Here is a 24,075-nt window from a genome sequence, read left to right as displayed (position 1 = left end):
GCCGAGCGGAGTGGGAAGTATTAATCGTCCAAAAATATGCAGTCTTCAGTTTGTAGTAGTGTGTGACTGTGTGCACGTGTTAGGTACTCTATAACAGTGGCGTAGCGTCAATGTAAGCTAAAAAGCTCAGCTTCCCCAGTTAATAACTCCATAATAAAATGCAGTTTATGAACAAAATGATTTATTAATTTTAATACAATTTATATGTACACCTTAAACGATGTGATGCGGCAGCTCAGGATGATTTGTGATGCAGCAGTAAACATGAAGCCTGCACACACCAGCTTCCAATCCTCTCCACAGACTCGTTTCTTTCACGCATTCTTCTGTGTAACGCACCCCGCAGATTTTCCATCCCTTTCTAACTAAACTACCCTGGTCGCAAGGCTCGCAAGAAGCTAGCTTTAGCATTGGAAAGAATTAGCTTCCGAGTTATGCCTAACGTGAGTTGTGTTCAGTTGAAGTGTTAGTGTGCACTGTGGCTGATATAATAAATAATGGCTGAAATAACAGTTCCTGAGTAGTCAAAAATAATCTTCTGATAAAGATTTTAACGTTGATTTTTTTACTTGATTATTTAACGACGCTGTATCAACTACGAGGTTATTTAGGGTCGATGGGATTGGTTATAGCAATATGGTATTTGGGGAGATGAGGCCGAGGATTCGGCATAGATTACCTGACATTTGCCTTACGTTTGGGGAAAACCTCGGAAGAAACCAAACCGGGTAATCAGCCCAAGCGGGAATCGAACCCGCGCCCGAACACAACTCCGCATCGGCAGGCAAGCGCCTTAGCCGACAGAGCTACGCCGGTGACTTTTAATGTTGATTGATGTAATTTTACTAACACTATCTATTGACCGTTAATATTGTGGTTTTTCTAAATATGACGGGAGTGAGCTAATCTTAAATTATACGTACTGTATGTGTCCATTTCTTAGAGATATGTGTAAACCATGGAATCATATTTTACTACCATTTGAGGTGATGCCTTATTGGTGTTACTTTCTGTGGTTCCAACCAATCTTCGGACTGCTGACTTGACATCGACTACTATTTATTTTAAAAGACAACTTGAGTTAGCTTCCCCTGCTCAAAATTCATGCTACGCCACTGCTCTATATACGAGTGAAATGTTTTCAGTATGATTGTACTTCCTTCCAGACTGCCGCAGTCACTGTTCCCTCCTACTCCAGTACCGCGCTAGGCTAGTCGGAACCACATTCCTCTCAGCACTAAACTCCTCAGAGGATGACAGTAGATCTTCGTAAATATACAGTATGCAGCATAGTAAAGCTAGGTACCTGTCTAGTTTGTTTCAGATTTTAATAATTTAGGTTACAGACAAACTAATGTATTGTATTATGTTTCGGTCTGTAGGTCTCTTCCGTACGACTAATGGGTCTACAGCCACATGCTAATATAATGATGCAGTTCGGCGCAGAACATTCGCCAGCTCCTTGCAGTTCCAGTGCGACAGATTCCGCCAAGATCGATGGACAAACGTACCTGGGCATTGAGGTTCCTCGTGGGGCTGATCACCGCAACATCCTTCTACACAAAATCGGATCCTATCTGACGGTGGTAATGAAAGCTTTGGCTAGTTCAGTGGAGCCACACCAGGACCAAGATGGTAGCAGCACTCACCTCGACTTCCACGTCAACGCTGAACTCAAGGATCCTCAAGGACATGTTTCAGTAACAGACACACACTCTGATGACTGTGAGGGGCAAAATAACAGAGAAGGTCCACCACCTGTTATCAATTGGCATTTGAATCCTGCTGCTCAAATCCAACCGCACAGTAGATTTGAACATCCAATGCATTACCATTGGTATCCATTCAATACCGAATGGTCAAGACAGTTCCCCTCATCTCCAGAAATTATCGATCAAAAACAATCGCCAACAGAAATATTGACAACAAATTCACCAACAGAAACACCAAATTTGCCATCAAAAATAAATCAGCTAAAAACAACAGCAGGAACTCCAACAGTAAATATTCTAAACCAAACACCCGAAAAACCATCATCTGCAACAGGAATACATCAACTTACACCACCCATTTCAGGTGTTCATCCTTGGCAAGTGGAAAGTCATTACTCTATTGGACATTTACCACTATCAGTCCCAAAGTATCCTCACAAAATTACTTCGGTTAGTGAAGAGGGGACTCATTCAGGATCTGGAGGTATAGCATGGACTGGTAACGGTGGCTTATTTACCGAAGATGAAAACATTGCCAACGAAGGATCCACTGTAACAAGTTCTAGTGACCAATTGCCTTCAGTTGCTGGTCTGCTCTCAGGGACTGGAGGCATTCTTGGCACTGATAATGACAGCCCACTTTCCGAAGTTGGAGACACAGTCAACAGTATAGCCGCTATAGGAACAGCCAGTCAATCACTCTCAGATATTGGAGATGTACTGGGCACAAATGACCCAGCGGACCCAGTGTCTTCAGTTGGTGGTCTGCTCTCAGGGACTGGAGATATACTTGATACTGATAATGACAGCCCACTTTCCGAAGTTGGAGACATTGTCAACGGTGTAGCCGCTTTAGGAACAGCCAGTCAATCACTCTCAGATGTTGGAGATGTACTGGGCACAAGTGACCCAGCGGACCCAGCGCCTTCAGTTGGTGGTTTGCTCTCAGGGACTGGAGACATACTTGGCACTGATAATGACAGCCCACTTTCCGAAGTTGGAAACATTGTCAACACTGTAGCCGCTATAGGAACAGCCAGTCAATCACTCTCAGATGCTGGAGATGTACTGGGCACAAGTAATGACGGCTTACTTTCCAGTGATCCATCGCCTTCAGAACTTAACGTTCTTGGAACAGTTGGTGGTCTGCTCTCCGATGTTGGGAATGTACTCGGCACAAGTAATGGCGGCTTACTTTCTAGCAACACATCGCCTACAGGACTTAACGTTCTTGGAACAGTTGGTGGACTTCTCTCTGATGTTGAAGATATATTGGGTACAAGTAATGGCGGCTTACTTTCTAGTGACATATTGCCATCGGATCTTAATATTCTTGGAACAGCTGATAATCTGCTCTCAGGAACTGGAGATGTACTAAGAAAAAGTAATGAAAGCTTAAATTCCAATCATCAGTTGTCTTCAGCACTGAATGCTCTTGCAGCAGCTGGTAGTCTGGGAACTCTCGATAGGATAGTACCTTCAGGTGGTCAACTCCTACATTTAGATCTCTCATTACCTGCTTCCCAGGTAGTTCCTGTACCGCTAACTGTAACAGAACACAACAACAAAGATTTTCTGAAAGAATATAAATCCAATCCACAAAAACACTCAGCATACGAAGACAAACTACACGGAATTGAAAAAGATTACAGTATATCTGCTGAGGATCTAGTGCCTACAAATGGAAAAGCATCAGAGATGGTGTGGAGTGGTTTGCCTTCTGGAAACAATGAAATTCTACACTTGGATATATCTCTACCTGCTTCTCAAAATTCGCTTACACTTCTTAATCAACTCTTAAATTTGAATTCTAATTCATTGCAGAATCTTATCAACCTATCTGGTGAACAAGAGCGTGGACAATCTTTAAGCAACGAAAATGTGATCAAAGGGCTGGACGTTATAAATTTGGATCCAAATGAAGAAGACGACGAGATTGGAGATACAGGAATCTCAAACATAACCGTGGTCGAGATTGATGACCATCCTGAAACTTTGTTACGTTCAGGACAACCAGAAACTTCACATACAAATACAGCAGCAACTCGTGAATTGTCTAATGGAGAACTTACCCCGCCTATCGTACATTCAATTTCAAATATCGTACCAATTCCAAAATTCAATACTGTATCTTCACTTCATAATCCTGTTACTGGCGCTTTCGTCTCCAAAGAAGATGAAGTTGTGGACCTTAATATTCCTGTTCAGCATAATACGAATAATATTGTAATATCATACCCAGATGATAAGGTTGTTAGTTCATCTGTAGAACATGCAACACATTTTATACCTATAAGCAGTGAAATTTCTGAAATTGAATTCGAAACTCCTTGCAGCGACGATGTTGAAACTGAAGAGGAATTAGTAATACTTCCAGATGCTACAAGTCCAAGTACATTAAGAAATCATCAGACATATTTGCTGACACATAACTCACAATTACCCATAAATCCAACTTCAATAAATAATCAGAATCCCATATATGAGGGTGTTTCTTGGAACACTGATGACAAATTTTCAAATTCTCACATTTCTTCTATTCATCCATGGTCATCCAATCACATTGTGCACACTGTAGAATCAAAAACACCTTTAATTTCGACTGATAATCCTTCTATCAAATCATACTATCATATCGAAAAATCTGAAAGTCCTCTTTCACTTTTAGAAAGACACAAAGTTGCAGCATCTTCTTCAGACAAAATTACAACGAATATTGAAAGCGTAAAGTCCACTAAGATAAATCCATTCAATAGTCTTACAAAACTGGAAGTTGTTAAAACAAATACGGTTCATGACACCAGACCAAAATCTGACATTAAACTTCCTAGTCCACTTTTCGACAACTCTTATCAACATTCGATAAAATCAACTTCGAAATTCAGGTCGAATGGATATCAATTACACCAACCTGACGGTGAATTGCAAAAATATCTGTATTACAAACAATTCTCCCGCAATAGGGATAGAAGTTTGGACTCACATGAAGTAACAAACGAAATGAATGTAATAAATAATTATCCAAAAATTAATGCTGAATATGAAGTTCACACTGGAACAGAAACTGACAGTTACAAATTCATTCAACCTGTGGAACATTCAGGTTTAGTAGAATCTGTTAATGAAGAAAAGTTAAAATCAAATACAGAAGAAACTGAACAAATTGAACACCTAAAGAGTGCGATGAATTATTTTGGAACCAAAGGCAAAAGTTTTCAGAAGGAGGAATTAAAATACGGAATAAGATCAGACAGAATGCTTGATGATGATATATCTATAGAAAAAAAGGATTATTTTATTCAACAACCATCAAACGAATACGTAACTGATGACGATGTGTCTTCGAACTTCAAAGACACATATCGTAGTACAACGTTGGCGATACCTATTGAAGAAATATATATGCGAAGTCCTTTGGAAGAAAAAGAACTATTGGTAGATAGAGATACAGTGCACCACCATATATATAAACAAGAGGATTATGGAAACGCTGACAATGAATATAGCTTAAAAAGTAATGATATGTTGCTCAAAAACTTAGACATGATCCCTTCACTTCTTCAACAAGATGTTGATGTGAGGACAGAAAACGAAATGTACTTTGGACCTCCGGACTATCATCAAAACATTATTCCCGCTATGAGCCATGAGATGGCAACATATGGTGCACCAGAGAGTGAAGGACTGTATGATATTCCTTTAACCTCAAATTACAGAATCCTAGAAGATAGCGATCATTCTAACATTCTGATTCCTGGTCGCGCTTCTGATGTTGGAACTTCTGCCTTTGAAACAATAACATTTCTTCCTGGTTTCACAGACAGCTTCATTCCTGAAACCACATACACGCCTCTCATCTACAGGAGTAATCATGAATCTTTTGTTCCCGAATCCGCAGACAAGACTTATATTAACACCGAGCGCAATATAGTCACAAGTGGAGAGGTTGAAAATAAAGATTTCATAATGCCTGTGTACAGTGGAGAAATGTATTATGGTACTCATGATTTGGAACCTCAAACTTCATATAATCAAGATGTAAGTCAGCACACCAATATGGACCATGGCGTGAATTCATCAATCGAAGGGGATATACCGTTACAACATATGACCTTAGTGGATCAGCTGAACTCTTTACAAGAAAACAACGAGACACGCTTCAATGAAACAAGACAAGAATTGCTTACAACAGAATTACAGTCATTTGAGAAAGATGCGAAGAAAACATCAGAAGTTAATGCAACAGAAGTAAATCTAGGAGAAAATCATAATTCAAAGGTATATTCACATGCAGTAAGCCATGACGGAGAGTCTGTTGGGAGTCCCCAAATAGGAATTAACACAATTAACAAACCTACACCAAAGTTCAGAAGTATTGACTATCATTCAAATTCATATCATGTTGAGAGTCCACATTCAACCGTTGACAAACTAAAGTCAACTTTCCATTTGGACGATCAAAATTTTCACCATTCCAACAATATGAAGTCAGAGACATTACATTCTGTAGACTTCACTCAAGGGAATCATCTACATTCTCCGCTACATCAAAAGGAATATCCAGAATCAGACTTACAATTTGGCCACGAGTTTCATTCAAAATATCGTGAAAATCCCGGACTTCCGGAAGAAAATTCTCAATTCATATCCGCAGTTACACAAGAGGATGTTAATAGATCTGAACATGTGTTAGCACTAAAGACTGTAACAGAAAATATTCCTTCTAGTGAATCGTATGAATACGATCGAGAGAAGTTTTCACTGCAATCTCATCCACATTCATCAGACATGAAAACTGTGTCTCCTTTACATGAGAGTCACAAGCATTTTCCTGAATCAATAACGAACTATGAAAGTCATCCTTACTTATCTCCATTAAACTTTCACATTGAAAATGATCCATCACAAAATTACGAAACTGGAATTCATTTAAACTCTAACCATAATTTACAAAATTCGCAGGAATTTCAAGAACCACATAATAATAGAAATGACGAAACTCTCGAGTTCAAGACTGATATGCATTTGACTCCAACACATCAAACACCTGCCATTCACTCTGATCTTCAACTTAATTCAGATATATCTTATAGTAGTGAACGTCATGTTCCCGTTACACCTAAAAGAGAAATCTATGTACCTGTCCCACTTCCAAATGACTCCCACAAATTAGAATCTGAAACTGGTGAAGTTCCAGTACTAGAAGACGAAGTTAATTCTCATTTATTTTTTCATACATCACCATCATCAGAAGTATATACTACTGGAGGTCAACAATTTTTCTTAAAAGGTGCTCTTTCAACACAGGACATCATTTCAGACTCGCAGGTTGAAGAAAATGACTCCTATGAGCAACGTAGCATCGAAACAAGCACAACAAAAAGCGAGAATGAGTCAGATTTCTTAGAAGAATCGCAATTTTCAGAAAGTTTTGTGAAAAGCAATGCAGAATATCAAGAACCGAAACCTGCGCAAAATTCATATGAACAGAATAAGTCGCCTTTTTTGAAGATGAATGATGATTTTGAAGGAGTGCAAAAGCAGGAAATCTCGCCATTCGAAATCGATGAGTTTTCTATAAAAACGAAAAATAAAAAATATCATCCGACATTGGAAGATAGTGACGAAACACATTTAGAATCAGGAAGTAGCGAAATACAATCGAAGATCAGTCCTACATCGCATGAAAAATTTCAATCTGAGCAAGCAGAAGTGTATAGTCTTCACACTCTATTACATAACGGAGGTTTGTCTTCTGAAAAACTTGATTTACCAAAAGGAGAATATAGTATTTCCTCAGAGCATCGTGTTGTTACAGCATCACAACCAGACACAAAACTCTACTCTTCATTAGAGACTTACTCTCCGAATCCATGGAATGATAATCTTGAAGGTTCTCATATTCTGAAGTCAGGCGTGTCGCATCATGATATAGAACTTCATACTCCTTCAAATCCCCATCTTTCCGGTTTATTACACGAAGAAGAAAAACCAAGAGCATCTGGCGAGATATACTCTCATATTCAGACGTCTGATTTAGCAGAGTCCCATGACATTCCAAGTCATGATGCTTACAATTCATTTGATAAGTTAACGACCCACAAGAAGTCAGAGCACTTATCACCTAGCTTCTCATATCCTACTTCATTAGAATACAATCCCATAATTCTGCCATATCACGAGCCTTCTGGATTTCTAGGAAGTCTGCATTCTGGAATTGAAGGTGAGAAACTGGTTTACAAACAAGAAACAACTGGCTCAGAAGATGGAATACATTCTTTATCAAAAGAGATTGGAATTGACAGAAAGAATCTGATGCACCACTATAAAAACCACGACATTCTCTTACCTAGGCTTGAAGTTCATACGTCATCAGAGATTGAAAAAGAAGATATCATGCCTCAAAAAGCATTACACTTAGAGGAAATCTCGCATATGCCTCCAAATATTGCCAACGAGGAAACAGAGGCGTCGAATCACAATATAGTCCCTCGAATTATAACACATCACACATTTAGGGAAGATAGCGATCTGGATTTTGATAATAAAGGAAAACACTATAAACTCGTGCCTAAAGTTTCAATTGGCGAGGGTAATGAGGCTCCAGTACTGGATGTGAATATAGATAATTTGTCACAGACCAGTGGTACTCCCACCAGTCTGTTATTTGGAGTTCAGGAAGAAAAAATAATTAATTTTCAAAATAAAGAAAATAATAATGACACTCATGTAAAGTCATTCCATGACTCTCTTGAGGAAAGTGAATCTAATATCCCCACGCGTTTTGAAATAAGTGACCATCATATTTTGTCGCAATATGGGCCTAGGGTTCAGCAAACAACAGAACGAACAATAACCTCTTCTCCAGAAACATATGTAACGACACGTAGTACATGGCCGAAGAGGAATGACGAAGAAATTATGAGGAAAGAAAACGAGAAGTCAAGAGAATCATTTCTTCGGAAGTTAGCTATCACTGAACCTTCAGATTATGTCTTAGGTGAATTACCAGAACAATACTCTACTCAAAATTCATATCACACTACGGTGTATCCAGTAACTTTACTTTCTGATACCGAGCATGAATTTCTTTTAAACGGTCCATTGTCCAATAAAATCTCACAAATTGAATATGTTAATGAAGTACCAATCACAACATTAGTATCTACAGAGAACATAGAAACTTATCCAGTAGGATCTCAAGAAATCGTGTATCCAATTTCTCGAATGTACGAAGAAATTCATTCTTCTGCTCCATTACACCACGTTGATCATCATCAAACACAAACTGACGTCAATTTTCAGACCACACATGATGTACTGACTGCTACAACTGTGCCAAGCATCGCTGAATACATCGTATCAGCACACAACAACCAACCATCATATTTCGATGTTGGTGTTAAGAGAGCATTACGTTCAAAAATTTCCAGCCCATCATATTATGATGAACAATCCAGACATCACCAGGCTGTTGAACACAATCAACAATCAAATCCAGAAGAGGAGCGTTCTTCGGCGACAATTGATACCTACAAAATCTCACAACCATATGCATCATCCTATCACGAAGTAGACCGTCCCATTTATGTAATCCAACCAGCGGTCTCATCTCGTGGTGGTATGTCTTCATCTCTTGGTGATTCAAAAGTACTTTCTGACCACCAGAAAGAAGGTAACATGTCACCATATCATGTTATGGATCATCCGCATCACGTAATATTGCGAGAGGATGAGCTTGATCTTTCTAAACCATTACCGGTGGCTTTAGCAGAGAAGAATTCTCTATACGATCCAGATTCTGGAGCTCTTGTTCCATACTATGGAGATGTTGACAGACCGAGGATAATTTGTCTCACAGAACAGAGAGATAATCTAGAGATACTGAAGTCGTTACGTGACGACATCACAAAACTCAAACAGAAACTCAACTGCGAATAGATTTTTAAATTTATTTCTTACCGATAATTACGAACTTATCCCAGTCTGAAAATTTCAGTACTGAACTCTATTCCTAATGATCTCCATTCACAAGTCTTGACTAACGACATCTTCACCTGAATTATGAGGGCTTTATCTTCAGCCACATATTTAACAACTCAATTGTCCATTTATTCTTTGGCCGTTCGAGGATGGATCTTTCAATTTACTTATTATTGAAGTCCCATGTTGCATTCTCGACAATTCTATTGATAGATTATAGCTAATCTCATTGATAGTCCTTGATTTTCTTTTTACATTTCCCTGACATGTCTCTATTTTTTGGTTGTCCATTTTCATGTTCCCTAAAACTATACTCATTTTTTTTTAAAGATGGGACATGACAGTTAAGCGGCCGAGCTTGGAACTACAGTGCTATGTTGCCAATATGGACTACCATGCTGTCAGCTGATGGAAGCTAGCAATTGTCGTTAAGATGGCTCACATTAAAACATTAATTGACAATTGACGCGAAGGTAAGAAAACAATACAAAAATCGACAGAGAATCAAACACAAAACGTACCAATGCTAACATTGTGTGCACAATAAATGTCGCCAAGAGAGCTATTAAGCACTCGCCAAGGGGAACGGTAAGTTTGGCAACTCAATCGTTGTTACCATAGCAACAGGCCTACCACGCTATGTGACATTCAGTTGTTTTTCCGATCGCAACGCTCCTGTCATGTCCCATCTTTAAAAAAAAAAACAAGTATAGTCTCAAAAAACTTCACCAAATTGAAGATTACAGTTCTGAATTAAATTGTTTTTTCTTCACAGTCTTTATCACAAAAATAATTCTCCCGAACTACTTGGAATTCACTTTGAATAATATCCTTCGAAACTCGCATAATTTCCTACTCTTTCATTTCATATTTGACCTTTCAAAGTGACGTCTTGCACTCAGCCTGTTAGTGAAAGCTAGCTATAGTATTGTATTCCCTAAAATCTCTTCACAGATTGCAACCAATCTTATTATTAGTTCTTGATTTCGTCTTTCACACTTTAAGGCTTAAATTTTTTTATGTGTATATTTCTTTGAAGGTTTATTTCGTGTGATGTAAAGTGATTCACTTTATCTAACTATTATCCTTAACAGACTCTAATATTTAGTACAAAAACCCACTTCATTGTTTTTAAAATGTTTTCCATGCAGTCTTATGACGTTTAAATTATGTATCAATAACATATATCTTCAACTTCGATATTCGGCAGGATTAGGTTTGTATAAAACATAGTAAATACCTATATGAAAAAAGTATAAAGAACATAATGTTCCTGTGAGAAAATGGGGTTCAGTTCTAACGGGACCTTATACGCTTTACCATAAAGTCAACATTTCGTATTCCCTTCTTGCAATGAACACTTTATGTAGATTTTTTTTTTTTAGAAATGTATTTAAATCTTGCTTTTCTTGTAAGGATATAGTGTGCACAGCTTCTTGTTCACCATTACTCACTCACTCACTCACTCGTTCACTGATACGATCACTACTTGTTCATTCTCCGACAAACACACATTATTAAAAGTTTCCTGGATAAGAAATACACTGAAAATATTTATACAGATCATTTAAAATTACAAAATAAACAATAATGCATTATGAATGAAAATATGACAGGATAATCCTTAATGTTTCTTGTCTACTGGGCTTGGTCAAGATGCCCGTGAACGTCTAAAAATGTGTTCTACTTTATTCCGTACGGAATGAAATGAACATGTTAGTAGACTGGATAATCAACGTTTGTTTCTACTTAATATTATTTACTTTCTCAAACTATATGTTTTTAATAATTTTAAGGGAAAAATTATTCCAAGGCCGGGTACCAATCGCAGGACCCTTTAATTAGCGCACGAATGCTCTATTGACTGAGCTATCGAGAAACTACACCCAAGACCGTTCCAATTTTTCCATTTTCCACACAACTCGAGTGGGCAGACAAGGCTCCAGAAACCCAACTTTGAGTACACACCAGCTCACTTGAGTTGTGTGGATATAAAGTGAAAAAATTGGAACAGTATCGGATGTAGTTCTTGGGTACCTCAGTCGGTAGAGCATTCGTACGCTAGGCGAAGGGTACCGGGATCGATATCCAATCCTAGAACAATTTTTCCCTCGAAATTATTCAAGTCTGCTTCACAAGGAGCTTTACCTGAAAGCCAGGTTTTCATCATATACTTTTAAAATATATTTCTTTCATTTTCAGTCAACCAATTTTAAGCTTTTAGTTCTACCTAAACAAAGTACAGAAATAGTTCCTTTATTAAAATATTTAAACTTATTTATTAAAAAGTCATGTTTAATTGAACGTCCTGTTTCTATCTTTAGAATTTACCTACAACTCTGAGTTCAGTGTATAAGTAGAATCTATTCATAAAACACCAACACGACGACAGAGACTCAGAAGGTTTACTCTTCAGCTAAGAAATAGTGGTTATCAATCACCAACTGGGTACTATACATTACTTTAGTATCATTTTGTAAGATATTTATTTTTAAGTTTATTGAACATACAATTTTTTTTTTTCGCTGTATGAAATGAGGGGAAAAAATTAATACTTTTTCAGTGAGATTTCTGCATTGTTTTTAGATGTCATAAATATCTGTACATTTCTATATATTAAAAATTTCTATTGTTAAGCACAGAAATGTTATATATTATATATGTTATTGGATTAAATTGTTATGCTATATTTTAAAAAAATGTTATGTGAATAAATCGTTGTTTCATGGATGCTAAGTACCTTTTTATTACTATCCTTTCTAGTGCATACATACACTCTTTTTTGAACTAAGTCAAAACCAGGTGACTTCCTTACCAATATGACCTAATAGGTGACTCTGGACTTAGATTTTAAAGTTTCTACATCGTGTTATAGATACGGAAACCTCTTATGTTTAAAAGTTAGTTATCGGCTGTATGTGTAGGGAATATACATCTTGCATCCGTTGGTGTTCTGTTAGATGAAAAAGGAGTGAAAATATAAACATTTAATTAAATTACTATTGCATCTTTCGTGGTCAATAACGTATTCGTTTACGATAACGTGAACAAATATTGTTAAGAAATGACATTTTCTTTAAAAGAATTGCTGAAGACTAGCACTGAGGAAAAAAAGTGTTTCCGCCGAGGATCGAACAACGGACCTTCCGCGTGTTAGGCGGATGTGACAACCACTACACCACGGAAACGTTGCTTAGGTAGCGAGCAATTACATCGCGGAAGAATAGACTTGCATTAAGAAGGAAAAAAAATGTTTCCACCCGGGATCGAACCGGGTACCTTCCTCCTGTTAGGCGGATGTGATAACCACTACACCATGGCAACCATGGTTACCCATCAAGAAGTCACATCCCTGAAGAAGAGACTTGCATTGAGAAGAAAAAAATGTCTCCAGCCTGGGCCTTCCGCGTATTAGGCGGATGTGATGACCAATACACCATGGAAACCGGAGTTAAACGTCAAGAAATTACATCGCTTGCAATGAGAAGGAAAAAATGTTTGCACCCGGGGACCTTTTACGTGTTAGGCGGATGTGATAACCCCTACACCATGGAAACGTTGGTAACGTTACGAAGTTACATCGGTGAAGAAGACACTAGCAATGAGAAGAAAAATTGTTTCCACCCGAGATCGAACCAAGGACTTTCCGCGTGTTAGGCGGATGTGATAACCACTACACCATGGAAACCTGGATAAAGGTCAAGAAGTTACATCGCTGAAGAAGAGACTTGCATTGAAAAGAAAACAAAAATGTTTCCACCCGGGATCGAACCGGGGACCTAACGCGTGTTAGGCGGATGTGACAATCACTACACCATGGAAACGTTAGCCAAGGGTGAAGACGTTACATCGCCGAAGAAGAGACTTGCATTGAGAAGAAAAAAAGGTTTTCACCCGGTATCGAACTGGGGACATTCCTCGTGTTAGGCGGATGTGATAACCACTACACCACGGAAACGGGTGTGAGCAGTCAAGAAGTTAGGTCTACATTGCTGAAGAAGAAACTTACATTTAGAAGGAAAAAATGTTTTCAACCGAGATCGAACAGGGGATCTTACGCGGATGTGATAACCACTACAATACAGAAACATTGATTAACCGTGCACAAGTTAGGCCTACATCGCTGAAGAAACTTACATTTAGAAGAAAATAGCGTTTCTACCCGGGATCGAACCGGGGACCTTCCGCGTGTTAGACGGATGTGATAACCACTAGACCATGGAAACCCTGGTTCCTTGCAAAGAAGTTACGTCTTTCAACGAAATCTAATTGCATATCGTCGTTGTTCCTGCAATAACTCCAATATCCAAAATATCAAATTTTTCAGTAGGAAGAGAAAACACATTTATTCATCCTATGGCAGCCGTACATAGAAGACTGTGAATTCTTACATTTTCGAAACAAAGAAATATAATTACATATAGGAGATTTAGTTATTTGCTGTATCACTATTTAAATTATTTAATAGAGCAAAAATCTGAAAATAGATAAATAGGTCACATAGGAGTTATTTAGGAACAACGACGAGATATAGGCTATATATGAATTTGGAAAAACGCAATGAAAGATAATAATTTCAAGACAGAAATGAAATTCCGCCATTTATCACAACCATCTTCATCATCTAGAATAATTAGTGTCTATTCTTTGTGATCATGACGTTATGACAGACTGTTCAATTAAGGTGCCCGTAATAGCTTTTTCAAAAACTGGGACAATTGCACGTTTTTAATTTAAAAATCGACATTTAAATAAAAAAGGGAACATGTTAAAAATTAAGAAATCTGAAAATAAATCACCACACTTTCCATTTTCAATAAGACAGTACTGATATAACATACATACTTACAAAAATGCACCTTCAAAAATACTGCCAACAGAAGCTTGGAGGAGGAAAGATAATTGCCATAAGTTTTTCCAAGCCAACATCGTAATACAAATTGATCAACAATGTTTCAGCGATTGATCACCAAGGTTGCTAGCTAGGTGGCTATACAGATAGTTTGTATAAACAAAAGCCGCCCTAAATAAGGGTTCGATAGATCGGCCTACTAATCAATTCATAAAGAATAATAATTATTTAAGATCGGAATATCAACTGTAATCCACAGGAAGGACATTTAAAAAACGGAACAATTGGAATAATTCGTAACACTTTACCAAAAACAGTAACTGTCCCTGGAAGAACGAAAACTTTATGTTCAAAACATATTTCCCTTAGCCCTGAATGAAGAAGGTCATAAAAATTCAGGGATGAAGTGTACAGGTACTTGGATGTATTAAGGGGAGAGAGAAAGGAGCTACTGAAGGAAACAAAACTGTTTCCGCCCGGGATCGAACCGGGGACCTTCCGCGTGTAAAGCGGATGTGATAACCACTACACCACGGAAACGTTGGGTAGGATTTCTCCTTCGTTATCATGAAGTTATGACAGAACTGATCAAGGCATCTGTGTCTTAGCCCTGATGAAGACAGTCGTGAGTTCAGTGATGAAGTAGAATATTAGATGACGCTGCGATTATACGATTGGACTTGACCTAACAGTTACATTTAGTCCATCATTTCTCAGTCATCTGATAGCTGAATGGATAAAGCGGTGGTATAGTAACTTATAAGTTCTCAAATCCAATCCTTCTGTATCCACAGTGATCTATTAGAAAGTAAGTACAATTGAAGGGTTCAGAGCCATAGTGGGCCAAGCGCCATTTATTAAAAACTGAGAAAGCAAGATTTAAAGTTAAGTGAATACCATAGTTTAATGAAGATTGACATATCATTGAGTTTTAATGTGTATACTTTATGTTTACATTGAATTATGGTAATAACTTCATTTTAACCCTTGTCTTCTATGGCTTTAGTAAATGGCGCTTGGCCCACTATGGTTCTGAACCCTTCAATTAATTGTGCGATACATAATAAGTAGAAATAAAGCAATGTAAAGCAGAAGCGAAAGATGAGAAGAGAGGAGAGAGAAGAAAAGAAGAGGGAGTGAGACATGAATAAAGAAGAGAGGAGGGAAGGATGAGTGAAATATTTAATAGAGAGTGGAGGCGAAAAAAAAACGTATTTTCAGTCAGATATAAGATTTCATGACGTTATCAATTTCGTTACAAATGTGTAGCACAATTACAAAACAGTCTAATATGAATGAAGCGTGAATACGTGTAGTTAAGTTAAGAAGTTTTTTCGACAATTCTTTTAGTCGTATTCTTAGTTTAAATGCATTCAAGTGAAAGCGAACGTGCATTGTAGAACAGAAGAAAAATGTTTCCGCCCGGGATCGAACCGGGGACCTTCCGCGTGTTAGGCGGATGTGATAACCACTACACCACGGAAACGCTGACTTCGTATCTTTCGTGAAAGGTAAGGAGTTGCATAAAGTGATCAGGGTCGTCAAAAGACGTTCTGAGTAGAGAAGAACAAAACTAACTGCCGCTCTCGCTCGCTGTGTTCGTTGCATTTGTCTTTCGAGTCTCGGCTCGTCATTCTCGTGCGCTTCGAGTCTCGCTCGTTATTTTCGAAATAGCATTTGGTCGGCGTGGAAATATTTCGTAACTTTGAACAACATACATCATTGAAATAAATAACATAAATGTTTAAATGAGACAAAAAGACAAAACAGAACAGTATCTTAGTTATCAAAATGTTCTGGTTCGGTATATGATATTACCTGTGGATATATAGGCCTAAATAAAAAAAAAATTCTCAAATAAATTTGCATTTATAAGAAACATATAACATAACGTTAATATCTTTTTACTTGAGATTGCACACTTGATCTTAAACATATGAAAAGAAAATTCCTAGCCTTTTAATAAGGGCCTAGTAATTAAATAAAGACTGGGGAACGGATTATTATACATTGAAAGGTAGAGATGATGTTTCAAATAGGCTACTTGACTGTTTATGCATATATAACAGTTGCCAAAGTAGATAAAAGTTCAGTCAGAAATACCACATTTTATTTCATGGAGTGCAGTTTCATAGAAAGGACTTTGCCGACAGACCTTCTATTGCCCCCTACTAATTGGCTGTCATAAATAAATGTCCTCCTTACTGTGACGGAAATCTTGTCTTCTCCTGTCAGTAACCAATCACAACCCTCGTTCAGAAGAATTGACAGGCTCCCATCAAATCCACGTGGAGGTAGAGTTGCCGCATCTCTTCCGAATTCCAAGAATCCCGTCAGTCTCACTGTCTCATTTCGAGAGTCACCAGGATTGTGGCAACTGTGCAATGTTGGGACGAGGGGACAGGATGGAATTGTCAGAGGTGTTTGTGTAGGAAGTCATAAATCTGTAAGTGGGTGTTCAAACAAGCTACCGAATTGCACTCCATGAAATAAAATGGAGTATATAAACAACTGCTAACTTCGGGACTTCGGGAGATGATCAACATCGAGTCTAGGAAGACTCACAACCAGTCTTTACGTCAAAGACGCGACGTAATACAACATTGTTGTGCGGGTTTTCGGCTTTGCGGGCGCTGTTAGTCTCGTTTTCTCGATCGTCGTTCATCTCTAGTTCTGAGATACAGGGGAGAAAGCGATGCAAGGAAACAGACAAAATAAAAAAGCGAACAAAAACGAGAGAAGCAGAAGAAGAAAAAGTGACGGAAGATTTGAGGATGTCACTATGATTGCGTGAAATGAAACACAGAATAACACACATATAAGAATAATGATTACAGTAAAATAGATGAATCAAATTGAAATGTGAACTAGGAGCTTAAATTTAAGAAAAAATAAATTTGTACATATATAGTAACAATCGCACAATAACGGATAGAAAGGGAGGGGGGGAAATTATGATATTCCGTATAAATGATTTTTCAGAATCGCCACAGACTCTTTAATGCTAGAAGTAATTATTTTTGGAATGATGTCATGGATTCCAAATGTTTTGATAGTGTTTACAGTTGATCGTGGGATGGTGCCCCTCGCTCCGATCATTAAACCATGTACTTCCCAGGTGCCTTCCATCTGATATTTTTCTCTAAAATACGGAATAGTAGGCTCATAAATTTGTTGTTTCTCTTTGTTGACCTCAGATGGTTGGGTCTGGCTCATCTCAAATCCAACAGTTGGGTCCAGTATAAAGCTTTTACTATTAGTCTTGTCTAGAGCCACGATGTCTGCTCTTCTAATTCCGCCGCCTTCAGACGCAACGCAGTGCACCTCTTCATGGACCTCGAAGGATCTTTTTCTAAGGGCTTGTGCTATTAGTTTTCGGATGTTATGATGGCGTGAATTTCTCAGGAGTTCTCCATGCTGACAGGACCCTAGGACGTGTGCTAAGGTTTCAATCTCAATTAAATTAATAGTAATATACGTTACAAGAGCGGTATGTTGACGTTTTCATGGTCAAGGAAAAGATTGAAAAGGCGAAAAGTACTTGAGCTTTTTTAATTTCCGAGAACATGAAAACAAACATACCGCTCGTGTATCGTACATTATTTTGTGCGAAGATCGTTTATTACATACCTGAAAGACGAATTTCTAATTAGCTGCAATGAAATCTCCATGTTGGTTTCTGTTTAATGACGGCAACTTCGGAAAACCAAAATATCTTTCTTCAACATTGTTGCTATAAAATGTTTTCTGTGTTTACTATACTCCAGCAGCCGTGATATACGTCTGTCTTTTTTTTTTAACGGTAAGGTTATGTAATGATTTATTTTTCATTTTAATATTTTAACAATATTATTTATATAACATATTGCAGTAATAACATCCGCATCTGGAATCTTGTTGATTTTTTCACGGCTTCCTTAATGTTACTTGTATCAGGAATGCAATAAGTTTCGTGGAGTAGTAGACTTTACTTAATTTTTGCAGATATTTAAAAACAATAATTAACATTGCAATTTAGGTGAAATTGCAGTGGTAAGTTTCCAATTTATAATTATTACTATGTTAAACGTCTCTAAAAATAATATGTTAAAAGCCTAAAGCAGTAAAATGAATGTCGCGCTTAAGCGGTACGAAGAGGGAAATTGTTATGTGTGTTAGGTTGGGAATACTGAATGTGCTATTTCACACTTACCGCGTATTGGTTCTGTGCGGAAAACAAGCAAATACGCACGATCTCTCACAAAATTGTTTACAGTTTATATTATCGATATTTTAAAATGATGCATATTATTATTATTATTATTATTATTATTATTATTATTATTATTATTATTATTATTATTATTATTATTATTATTATTAAACAGCTGAGTGAGAAAAAGGATGCACCAACTCTCTTTCACTTCTGGATGACGTCGTAAAGAAAGTGAGAACGCAGAAGAAGAGGTATCAGATGTGATTTGAATGAAAGGCTGGAGGATCTAGAATAATTGTAGATTATGCACAAGTCACACGGCCATCTCTCGGGTCCGAACACTGTAGCTGCGGCTTCGTGACTGGTCCCGGACCTTGGAGTGTGATACTTCAAGTCCGCGAAGATCTCGCTGTGCGGAAACGTCACATCAAGTGCATTAGCAAATGATCACACGCTAAATTGGAGCGCGCCAAAGTCTCACATTGTTAACATGGGTTTTGTCCGTTAATTCTAACTCCAGCATACCAGTACAATTAATAACCGGTTCAATGAACGCCGGCCTTACCCTGACCTTGTTGGGCCTTAAAAAACTTTCCTTACAAGATTTCATCGCCTTGAATATTAATTTAAATATTCATCGCAGCTTGGCCACTACTTAGGACACATGATTTATTATTACTGTTCAGGTTGCAAACCGTATTTAATATCTAAGTTGAATATTCTAGTAAACGTATCTACATTTTAGCAAACGGCAGGAAAATATTGATAGTAATTATTTCTTGATTTCTATGTTGTGTAATAGAAGAAGTGAATTGGTAGCAAAATTCTTAGTGATATACCGAGTTTTAATGCCATTTTTATAGTAAAATTCTTAGTGATATACCGAGTTTTAATGCCATTTTTATAGTAAAATTCTTAGTGAGATACCGACTATTAGTGCCATTTCTTTAGTAAAATTCTTAGTGAGATACCGAGCTTCAGCGCCATTTTTATAGTAAAATTCTTAGTAAGATACCGAGTTTCAGCGCCATTTTTATAGTAAAATTCTTAGTGAGATACCTAGTTTTAGCGCCATTTTTATAGTAAAATTCTTAGTAAGATACCGAGTTTCAGCGCCATTTTTATAGTAAAATTCTTAGTGAGATACCGAGTTTTAGCGCCATTTTTATAGTAAAATTCTTAGTGATATACCTAGTTTTAGTGCCATTTTTATAGTAAAATTGTTAGTGATATACCGACTTTTAGCGCAAGTTTTATAGTACAATTTTAGTGATATACGGAGATTTAGCGCCATTTTTATATTAATATAGTTCATAAATCACTAAATACTAGCAAAATATAAAGAGAATTTTGGCAAAATATGAAATTATACAAATAGCTGGTGATACACAGATAAGAGTAGAGGAAGTTAACTTAGGTCTGAGACAAGGCTGCAGTATGTCACCGATTCTATTCAATATATATATGGACGAAATATTAAGGAAATGGAAAATAAAAATAAGGAACTATACACAGAATTTTAATGAAGATAATTTCATAATGACGATGCTATTCGCTGACGATCAGGTAGTAATAGCGAACAATGAAAATAACCTACAGAGAGCAGTACATGAGTTATGGAAAATAAATAAGAACTATAATATGGAGATATCTGTACATAAGACTAAAACTATGGCATTTTGTGGCAAATCTCCTGTAAGATCTAAAATAGTAATAGGAAACAGTATCATAGAACAGGTAAATAAATTTAAATTTTTGGGTGTTACCTTATCTTATAAAGGAGACTATGATCAAGAAGAAAAAATAGAAAAATTTAATTACATAAATGGAACAATAAGAAGAACCCTGAAATCAAAAGCTAGAAAAGATACATTGTTAAAATTTTATAAGGTGATGTCAGTGCCCAGTTTACTATATGGAAGCGAAACATGGGTTATGAAAAAGAGAGATGCCTCTAGATTACAAACAAATGAGATGAAATTTTTGAGAAGCGTAGCAGGTTACAGGAAATTAGAACATAAAAGAAACGAAGAAATAAGAGAAGAACTTGAGATATATGAATTAAACAACAAAATAGAAGAATATAGACATACATGGATGTCTCACATTTCAAGGATGCAGGAGGACAGGATACCATATAAGTTTTGGAAATATAAACCTCGGGGAAGAAGAAATATTGGAAGACCAGCCAAAAGATGGATGGACCAATTTCAGTAGCTGCTACAGGAATCAATTTCCTAATGCACGAAGGATGATAATGATGATGAAATTATGAAATAAATGTTTAACCGCTAAATTATCTTCATTCCTAAACTACTTGTGGCAGATTTACATCATTACTTACAAATAAACCTTTAGACATTAATAATTTTGTCTATATTTTTATATACTACCAAATAAAATGCAATAAATATGCATAATGAAACAGTTCTTCAGCATCATCAAGTCATTTCCTGAATACAAAAGCTAGATAAGACGATTTTTATAACTAAGAAAAGACAGTTCTTAAATTGGCTGGACTCAGCAAGGGATACAATAGAACAAAAGTAAATCGTTGACTGATAACCATTATTTCGCATCTGTAAATTTTCAGGTGAATAAAAAAAGAAATATTTTTAAAATTAATTTTTCTCAAAATAGACAAACTTTTTACATATGTTTCTCCTTTACAAGATCTCCTACTTGAGGATAAAATGTTAGTTAACTGTCCGATTTTGTGAACATAATAATAATAATAATAATAATAATAATAATAATAATAATAATAATAATAATAATAATAATAATAATAATAATGTAGTTAAACTAAATGACCATTTTTGTAGACACGAGCTATCACTTATTAGCCATCGAAATTCTATATTTCATGGCAAAAGATTACACCTTTTGTCAGTTAAACGCTATTTTTATTCACTGATAGCGTTGTATTTAAGCTGCTTAATGAGGTGCTCCTCAAGACTCAAAACGCAAGGCGGTCTTGCTCATCATTCTCGAAATAGCATTTGGTCGGAGTGGAAAGATTTCGTAACTTTGAATACCTATAAGTAATTGAAATGAATAACACTAGAGATGTTGAGACAAAAAGACAAAATAAAACATTTTACTTGAGATTGTACACTTGATCTCAAACAACGAAAAAAAGAAAATTCTAGCCTTTTAATAAGGGTCTAGTAATTAAATAAAGATTGGGGAACGGATTATTATACGCCGAAAGGTAGAGATGATGTTTCAAATAGGCTACTTGATTGTTTATACATATATAACAGTTGCCAAAACAGATAAAAGTTCAGTCTGGTATAAACAACTGTGGCGATTCAAGACTGCTTGACGTTCGAGAGTTGACCATTCCCGATGTCTTGAGTCGTCCACAAGAACTCAAAGACAATGTTGGCAATACTGTTGTGCGGGTTTTCGGCTTTGCGGGCGCTGTTAATCTTGCTTTCTCGATCGTTGTTCAACTAAACTCCGTACGTACCCTCTCATTCATACACGGAGAAAGACGTAATTCTACGTAAAACTGCACTACTGTTTTGACAGCTGCTGGATCCCATCACAGCAAAAAGCGACGAACTCAAAATGGGACGACGCCTTTAACCCAGATAAGACTGACGTCCTATATATAGGACACCGGACGTTTCACACAAATATGTTAATAACAATGACTATGACAGACTAAATATAAGAAAAAAATGGAGGCAATTTATAACACATAAGGATTATGGTATCATGATTGCCGACTATGAAAATCTTACACAGAATGTTAAAAAAATAAAACGTTCCGTCCTAAATATAGGACGTCAGTCTTATCTGGGTTAAGAAGAAACTTGTATACGAATCGACTGTTGAAAGGAATGCTGCAACCAGTGTATCAAATAAGAGACATGACTGATAGTCGAATGTCTGCGAGTTTGATATATTGAAGTGTTCAAATTCGCAACAACCAAATTAATAATAAGAGAAAGAAGATATTGAAAAACGTTATTGCTTCAGACCTAACTACATATAATGGCAATGAAGTCAGACTAAAGGAATGCAGTTATAAAATGAATTAATATTTCATACGTGTCCTTCCTCATTCATTGTGCGAGGGGCTATTTGTCCGGTGTGCGGGACGGCGCAATTTTAATCCTGTATGAAGACCACGGACATATTTGCCAACTCCGTAGGCCAGGCATTGGAACTGCTTACTCTGACGTCACACGTCTCTGTCCTGGCTCCTTCAGAGGGTATTAGAGTTACCGTACGTCATTTTCCCGGACGTGTCCTCATTTTCAAGAGTTAAAAACAGTCCGGGAGGAATATTCAAAATCAACGGGAATGTCCGGAAATTGGACTTAATAATAATAATAATAATAATAATAATAATAATAATAATAATAATAATAATAATAATAATAATAAATTACTGGCTGGTATGATTTTTAATTTCACTTGTTCTGAATGTAGGCCTATCTTCCTTTCTTATACCAGAAGATTTCTCTCAAGGCTTCTGAATAGTCCAGAGATCAAGAGGTCTCGTTCTCCGCGACAAAATCGACGATCCAAATAATCGTCCTTGTAATAGAATGGTTCAGAAATAGATTTCTTTAAGTTCAGTTACTTATTTACTGACTTTTAAGGAACCCGGAGGTTCATTGCCGCCCTCACATAAGCCCGCCATTGGTCCCTATCCTGAGTAAGATTAATCCATTCTCTATCATCATATCCCACCTCCCTCAAATCTATTTTAATATTATCTTCCCAGCTACGTCTCGGCCTCCCTAAAGGTCTTTTTCCCTCCGGCCTCCCAACTAACACTCTATATGCATTTCTGGATTCGCCCATACGTGCTACATGCCCTGCCCATTTCAAACGTCAGGATTTAATGTTCCTAATTATGTCAGATGAAGAATACAATGCGTGCAGTTCTGTGTTGTGTAACTTTCTCCATCCTCCTGTAACTTCATCCCTCTTAGCCCCAAATATTTTCTTAAGCACTTTATTCTCAAATACCCTTAACCTATGTTCCTCTCTCAAAGTGAGAGTCCAAGTTTCACAACCATAAAGAACAACCGGTAATATAACTGTTTCATAAATTCTAACGTTCAGATTTTTCGACAGCAGACTGGATGATAAAAGCTTCTCAACCGAATAATAACAGGCATTTCCCATATTTATTCTCTGTTTAATTTCCTCCCGAGTATCATTTATATTTGTTACTGTTGCTCCAAGATATTTGAACTTCTCCACCTCTTCAAAAGATAAATTTCCAATTTTTATATTTCCATTTCGTACAATATTCCCGTCACGAGACATAATCATATACTTGTCTTTTCGGGATTTACTTCCAAACC

The 24,075-nt window shown here is 36.9% G+C and overlaps 4 non-coding genes across 4 annotated transcripts; all 4 read right to left on the bottom strand.

Annotated features, from left to right (window-relative positions):
- Positions 1-13,310: 13,310 nt before the first annotated feature.
- Positions 13,311-13,383, bottom strand: TRNAV-AAC (transfer RNA valine (anticodon AAC)). Its single transcript has one exon. It is a non-coding gene; the product is annotated as a tRNA-Val (tRNA).
- Positions 13,384-13,848: 465 nt separating this feature from the next.
- Positions 13,849-13,921, bottom strand: TRNAV-AAC (transfer RNA valine (anticodon AAC)). The gene has a single exon. It is a non-coding gene; the product is annotated as a tRNA-Val (tRNA).
- Positions 13,922-15,014: 1,093 nt separating this feature from the next.
- Positions 15,015-15,087, bottom strand: TRNAV-UAC (transfer RNA valine (anticodon UAC)). The gene has a single exon. It is a non-coding gene; the product is annotated as a tRNA-Val (tRNA).
- Positions 15,088-15,960: 873 nt separating this feature from the next.
- Positions 15,961-16,033, bottom strand: TRNAV-AAC (transfer RNA valine (anticodon AAC)). Its single transcript has one exon. It is a non-coding gene; the product is annotated as a tRNA-Val (tRNA).
- Positions 16,034-24,075: the final 8,042 nt, after the last annotated feature.

This window comes from Periplaneta americana, chromosome 2 (assembly GCF_040183065.1).
Source record: "Periplaneta americana isolate PAMFEO1 chromosome 2, P.americana_PAMFEO1_priV1, whole genome shotgun sequence".
Taxonomy (NCBI): Eukaryota; Metazoa; Arthropoda; class Insecta; order Blattodea; family Blattidae; genus Periplaneta; species Periplaneta americana.
Note: the sequence above shows the minus strand (reverse complement) of the source record. Positions and strands in the feature narration are given on the sequence as shown.